Here is a 7,930-nt window from a genome sequence, read left to right on the forward strand (position 1 = left end):
TTAAAGATGCAACATAAGATGAATAAGAAATTCCAAACTTTCCCTGCAGGAGTGAAGAAATATTAGTCGAGCAGTTTTCCGTCTTATATGAAGACGTTTCATTTCGTTGGCGGCCATTAAATTGTATTGTATTGGGTTTAAATGGCGCATAAGGGCAGCCATTGGAGCAGATGGGGAATCAGTTCTCTCGAATTTATTGTACATGAATCGCAGAGCCCGTCTTTGTACGTTTTCTATTTTTGCTATATCTTTTTTGGTGCACAGGTCCCACACAGATGCCGCATACTCAAGTTTGGGCCGAATAAGAGAGTTATAGGCTAATAGCTTAACGTGACTAAGTGCTCCCTTGAGCTTGTGTTTCAAAAGTCTAAGTTTTTTTGATGAAGATGAACAGATGTAATAAACATGGCCGCTACAGTTGAGAGGTGAATTTATTAAAAAACCTTAATATGTGGATTTTTCGACTTCCCAAATAGTAGTGCCGAAGCAGAGTAACTAAAGTGGATAGGATGTTTTTTTTTCCTTGTCATGCGCAAAAACACTGTCTTATCAGAACTGAAGACCATTCCTAATCTGTCACACCAGGCCACAGTTTTGCGAAGCGCATCATTCAGTCACATTTGGTCACCCACAGAGCTCATTGGGGCGTACAGCATACAGTCGTTGGCAAATAAACCAATTTTAACATTTCTATCAATGGAACACACAATGTCGTTTGCATAAATCAAAAATATCAGCGGACCCAGCACATTTCCTTGGGGAAAGCCAGAGGTCACTGGAAGTAAGGTGGAAAAAATGCCACCAATATCCACAAACTGAGTTCGATTTCGTAGGCAAGCCAGTTTACCAAGGTCAGGAACACGCCTATTAATTTAGGTTTTTCAAGAAGTTTGTTGTGGGGAACTTCATCAAACGCTTTGCTGAAGTCTAAAAAGTTATGTTCAGTTGTCCTGATTTATCTAATACGGAACTAAAGTTATGAATAGCAGTAACCAACAGCATGACAGTAGGAAAACCTTTCCTGAAGCCGTGTTGGACTGGAGACAAGCATCCTTTAAAGTTTAATATTTCATGTATGTGGTTAGCGATAATGTGTTCAATTAGTTCACAACAGGTACTCGCCAACGAAATCGGACGGTAATTGTGTAAACACGCGCGGTTTCCCTTCTTATTCGCAGGCGCAACTATGGCTTTTAGCCAGTCGGGGGCAAGGAAAAAGTCTATAAAGATAAACAGGAAATTTTTGTTAAGAAATGAGCTAATGATTCAGCATAACGGCGTAAGAAGGCGTTTGGTGTGTCATCTGGACCATGCTAACTTTTGGCATCAACCAGAAGTAGGGATTCAACAACCCCTTTATAGGATACAGTGATTGATTTTGCAGGCGGAAAGTCAAAAACATATTCAATGGCACTTTCTTCAAAAAATACAGAATGAAGGTAGGTATTGAAAGGGGTAGCAATTGATTTAGGACACTTAATCACGTTTTTATGCACAGTGATTTGATTTATTTGCTTCTGTGAAGTTCGAAGGTGGTCCTAAAATTTACTTTTCATCTTACGGCATTTCGCCGTTGCTGCGCGTTTAGAGGAGTGCTTTCTGAAGAGCGCTTACAAGTGATCTCTTGTTTGTGGGATTCCTTCTTGCAGACGGGCGCCTGTTGAGGTGCTATTGGTGAAACCTTGTACAGTAAGCGAGTAAAGATTAGAAAAACATGAAGGCACGGGTCCTGCAGACCCAGTACAAGGAAGGATGCTACTGCCGCGACAACCGAGCAGACAGAAATCAATATTCCTGCAGTTTTGCTGGACATGAGCAGAAAACTCTACTCCCTCCGGTTAATGAAAAAGCCGACGTCACCGAAATTGAAATTGAGATTCATTCTACCCAGTTTTAAAGGGTCAATTAGTGCCTCGGCGTACCGGATAAGGAAAGACAACTAAAATTCGTAGATGGGGCGCCGGAAAGAAACTCGGCTACAGCTGAACTTAGCTCAATTAAGGCTAGTATCGATGACTTGGAATAGTGTAGTCGGCGTTTGAACTTCATACATAGGAAACCAAAGGAACAGGGCAGAACTCCAGATGTCCTTGTATACTTTTCTCGTCAGGACCTGAGGTTCAAATGATTCGCATCAAGGAGCGCCCTGCATAATGAAGAGAGCTCTGTCTCTCTGATAGAAAACATTACCAAGTATTTACGGAACCTGCTCAGAAGAGTCAAGAACCAGGGAAAGTGGTCTGAATTCAAGTTTGCTTGCCATGTTAATAGTAAAATTTGCAGAGGCATTTAAGCTCCAATTAAATGCATGAAGCGATAGTGTTCACGGGTCAATTTTTATACAGGGTGTTCCGTATTTTTCTCTTCGGGGAGGGAAAAATTCCCCTGCGCAAACTAATGGTCTAATTCTGCTCAAGCACAGACCACAGAGTAGCTTGTGACAGTCTGCGTTTTTCGATAAATAATTCAACATCGGAACTTGCCTGGACTGCCTGAAAACGGTGAAACACAGGAGTCGTCTGCGCGCAGAATTTTTCACCGAGGCGACTGTGACAGCCGAATGGAGAGGTCGCGCCATCTGGCACACAGCGGGATAATCAATATCCCTGTTCGGAGGTGGGTAAGTCTCGAACACCCCAGATGGCGCAGCCTGTCAAATCTGCTCCTTCGTTCGCCTAGACGAAAATTCTCTGCGCAGAAGGCTGCAGTTTTTCGTCGATTCCAGACAATTCAGGCAAGTTCCGAAGTTTAAATTATTTACCGAAAAATGCAGACCATCATAAGCTACCCTACGGTTTGTGCTTGAACCCAAGCAGGCAAGTAGCTTGCGCAGGACAATTTGTTACAACATGGAGAGATAAATACGGAACAACTCGTATATGCAGAATTGGACATTTTCGACTTTATATTTATATATCCCCGGGAGCCTTCATGCCACTTCTGCTTCAGAGGTGCAGCGGTTGAGTGATGCGCCACTGCCCTGCGATGGCAGGTGGCGCCACTGGTGGGGCTCGTGCGACCCAGGATGTGTATCTTGAGCAACCATTCGCCACCAATCAATAATTATCAACTGTCACTGTAGTCAGTTGCTCACAATCCGAAGTGCTGGATGTGATTACGCCACAAGGTGACGGTGCTTAGGTGGACCACCTAAGTTGTTTTTACAGGGATTTTTCACTCAAAACCACAACGACACCGGAATTTCTTTAGAATGAGCGCCTTAATGAAAATATTCGTTATAAAGAAGGAGGGGGACATTTCTTTTGTCATTCAACCCGAGAGTGACCTTGCTGCATTGACACAGTAATTTGTGAAGTAAAATGCGGTATCATGAATTACTACTTCCACACAAAGTAGGTCGCTGGCTCCATTAAATAACTTTTCTGCCTTACATCTCACTGTCCGATCTGCACGCAAGGTATCTGACGCCTTCGATGCAGTTTCATCGCCTGTAAAATTTTCTCTGTAAATCAAATCTCCTGTAACATAATTGTTATGTCTATGATATATGTGTGCGCTGACCTCTCACTGGTAAATGCTGTCCTGAGAAGCTTGTTTCTATTTTTTATAGACTACCATCATGTGATGCAGATAAATTTCTCATATGTCTCGATTACGTTCTTGATTTCACTTTGCAAGATCACTTTGCTACCATCACTGGTGGTGAATTCAACATCCACATACTTCAATGTTCTAATAACAATCGTTACTTAAATTACACAGTTACTTCCAATGGCTTCACTATTATTGCTACACTCACAAAGATTGCTCCTACTCCGTTCCAGTGCAATTGACTTTTCTATAATATGGTTGTTTCACCATTTATTTCAGCTGGTACTAATGCGCTTGGCTCGAGTGACTACTGTGGACATTTTTGCACCCGTACCATATTTATGTACTACTCAGTGTTACACATGAAGAAATGGTTTCCTTATTAGTGCATAACTGACGTGACTGTTGGCCAATTTCATGAGTGTGTATGTGTTGCGGAGTGGAGCCGCATTCCTACCTGTCCTTGATGACTCTTATGAGCTGTTTTTAAATGTGTTGAAAGATATTTACATTAAGTGTTTTCCTTGGAAGACAAAGCTATCAAACGATATACTCTATAAGTGTTGGTGTGTCCAAGAACTTTCGAATCACTTTGTCAGGAACTCTAGATAATCATTGAAAAAAAACTGAACAGTTTTTAAAGAAGCATAGAATGGCTTTAATTGTCTTAGTTCATGCAGGTCTGTCTTTTCCTTGCCTATTTGAGCATTAGCTTGAGCACTTCTTTTTATTAGGTTTCAGTCACGAAGCGTTGCATACTGTAACTGTATTTGGTGGATTACTACTTTTCTCGTTTTTGCTTTTTTTTTGATGAGCTTAAATCTCGCCGTTCCATACTATGCCAAGTTCTGCTTCGTGTATATGTTGGCTTGTGAGCTTACCGGTTTTTGTTGCTCTGCCTTTTATTTTATTTTTTTAACGCACTACTGGGCCTCCGCACCTCTCAAGCTTAGGTTTTCGTCCGAGGCTGATTTCCTGCATTCCGCTGCAACGAATGAACATTCAGTTAAAGAACCCCAAATGGTGGAATTTTCCGGAGCCCTTCCCTACGGCGCTCTCATAACCTGAGCCGCTTTGCGACGTTAAACCCACAAAACGAAAAGAGAAGACGCCGACCAAAAGAAACGATTGGATGACGTTTCGGCTCCCCCACGGAAGCCTTGTTCACAATGAGGCATAAGTTAGCTACGTAGTTTATTTATACACGGTGCACGAGTGATCCCAAGCACCTGGCGTAGATTGGGAGAAAGTTTCTGTCATTTGCATTAAGCGTATGCGCTGCCGTCTGAATAATAAGCGACTCCAGATAGAGGCGTGATATTTCGCCCCTTTCTTTTGCTATCACATGCGCTTCTGCCCAGTTTATGTTGTGTGCGGCGGCCGCCGAGTGCTCGGCAAGCGCATTTTGATCAGCGCACCGATTTCTGACATCACTTTACTATTTACCTTAACAGTTTGGAGTCTAGTATACAGGTCAACATTGAAGAGGAAATCGACAGCCGCCTCCCGTTTTTCGATACGCCCGTTTCCAGACAGTCCACAAGCCTAAATTTCACCGTTTGCAGAAACCTACGTACACCGGCTGTTATCTCCATTCTAAGTCCGTCCACCCTGATTGCAGAAACGTTCTGTGGTGTCATCCCTCTACCGACGAAAAGAAAAGTGTTCCAGAGGAGAACACCAGGGCCGGCTTGCACGAAACAAATAAGACCGGCTTATTTCCAGTCTAATCTTATTCACGGTCTAAAAGCTCTCTCGGTTTTGAAGACAGGAAAGGCGCATAGATGGTTCACTTTGTCGGTGAGTGCCTCAAATGCGCACGAACGCCGACTAAAACATTAAGTTACCGAACTTTCAGTCGGAGTTCGTGGTGCATTTGAGGTGTCCACTGACAAAATGAACCAGCTATGCGTCTTTCCTTTCTTAAAAACCGAGAGAGCTTTTAGACCGCGAATAAGATTAGACTGGAAATAAGCCGGTCTTATTTGTTTCGTGCAAGCCGGCCCAGATTGCTGAAGATGGGCATGTACGGCGTGACCTGTCCACCTGTAGCTATCCTGTACACGTCATGGACTCTGTACAGTGCCAAATGGGACGTCCAAGGCTGGAAGCTAATCCCGCTACTCAGAAACGACCCGCAATTCCCTATGTTCCTGTCATCAGGGAACCTTTGGCGCGCATATTACTGTCCCACGATGTAAAGACCGCGCATGTGCGAGCTCGAAAACTGAGGAGTCAGCTTGTGCAAATCAAAGACAAGCTGAAGAAGGAAAAGTTCCCAGGTGTTGTTTATTCGATCCCTTTTGCGGACTAAACGTCTGTGTACAGCGGCGAGTCGGATGACTTTCAGCGAAGAATACGTGATCAGCAGAGTGACGTCAGAATCCGGCGCGCAGATCAAAATGCGCTTGCCGAGCACTCGGTGTTCGCCGCACACAACATAAACGGGGCAGAAGCACGTGTGATCGCAAAAGAAAGGGACATGAAATCACAGCTCTATCTGGAGTCGCTGATTGTTCAGACAGCAGCACATACAGGGTCTGTTCTGAAAGTAGTAGGACTGATTTTTTCCTGGGCGAACGGGCGGACGAAAGGTTGTCTGCGAGCGCAGGATCGGTCAAGGGGGAAATTGAGAACTGTTCTGTTCTAAGCAGCAGACACATGCTTCAGTGGCAGCAACGCAAAAAGCTCTTTATTCGAGGCAGCAGCGGGCTTTTATAGATAGCGCTGCATGCCGGTCAGGCAGACGTCACTGCTGGTACAATGTTATCAGACCGACTGGCTGATACAGAACATTCCTTCCTCCTTAATCAAAGCTACACGCGTTTTTTTCCGCGTTCATAACTGGAGGCTTGATAGCGATCAGCAGGACGTCTTGTGAGATAACTTCTTCGCAAATGGGCCTCTTCGGGTGTAGCCATGGTTGATGCCGGTTCCTCATTTGAAGTGGCGTCATCTAAGTGCACATCCTCAAGCTTTTACGCAGTGGACCACTAATCATGAAGCCAGCAGGGGGATCTTTTTCCGAGGAAGCTGATGGCAAGTCTCGCTGAACAGCGGCACTTGGAGTGGACTCAGGTTGCACTTCTTTTGCGACGTCCGGATGGAGTGATGACTTTGCACCCGATATCCAGTTGGGTTTCAAGTGGTCGATATGCACAAAAAAAAACTGTTCACCGACTTTGACTACAAACGTAGAGTCGCTTACGCGTTGCATTACGACTGCTTCCTCCTATGACAGGGTTTACCCTCTCGTAGTCTTGACGAGAACTGCATCACCGGCTTCCATCTGCGGGTACCTTCCTCGGCCCTCGTTGCGATGAGTGGTGTCTCTGGCTTGGCGGCTGCGCATGTTCTGCACAAAACTTGGCTTCAGGAGGGAAAGCTTCACTCGGGGTTTTCGTTTCAGGAACAGCTCCGCCGGCGTTCTTCCTGTTACGGAATTCTGGGTGTTCCTGTAAGCAAGCAAGAAGTCGTTAAGTCGTTGATACAGAGTTCTGTTCTGCCCTGTTAGGATATTGTGAAGCACTTGCTTGAGTAGAGTGGCCTTTGTCGTCTGAACTAGCCTTTCTGCTGCCCCCTTCGATGAAGCGTGGTAGGGTGGCGTACGCGTGTGGCGAATCCCGTGAGAACAGGTGAAATTGGAGAACTCCTGCGCAGTAAACTGAGGTCCATTATCACTGATCAGTTCCTCCGGTTAGCCATACGCTGCAAATATCTCCATGAGACAGTCGATTGTTTTCGACGTCGTCGTAGTGCGGAGGCATTTTACTTCTATCCACTTTGAGTAAGAGTCTACTAGAAGGAACAACTTCGAGCCATCCTTCATGACGAAATCGACATGGACTCTCTGCCAAACACGAGCTGGATAAGTCCATGGATGCAATGGCCCTGGTGCCTTCGCAAGCATGGTCGTTTGGCACACTGTACATTGACGGACAGTGTCTTCAATGTTCTTGTCAATCAACGGCCACCAAACAAACGACCTAGCAAGCATTTTCATTCTTTGCATTCCAGGGTGTTCTTGATGTAGCAATGTTAATACTGCTTCTCTAAGTTCGTCCGGAGCGATCACTCGCTGGCCCCACGTGATGCAGCCTTGCTCATACGATAGTTCGTTTCGACGAACGTAAAAGGGCTGAAATTTATTATCGTGGTGCGCGGGCCAGCCAGATAAGGTGAACTACACGACGTTGGAAATAAGGCGATCTCTTTTAGTCGCAGCAGGAACCTGGCTCGCAGTGAGAGGCGTTGACTCAAACACTGCAAGACATTCTTCAGTGTCGTCTTTATGCTTGACCAGAAGTGGAAGCCTTGAAAGAGCGTCGGCAACTTCTATGTTTTTTCCGTTCCTGTAGCGCTGTGTGTACTGGTAAGC

This window comes from Amblyomma mixtum, chromosome 10, assembly GCF_055824585.1.
Source record: "Amblyomma mixtum isolate Tamu chromosome 10, ASM5582458v1, whole genome shotgun sequence".
Classification (NCBI taxonomy): Eukaryota; Metazoa; Arthropoda; class Arachnida; order Ixodida; family Ixodidae; genus Amblyomma; species Amblyomma mixtum.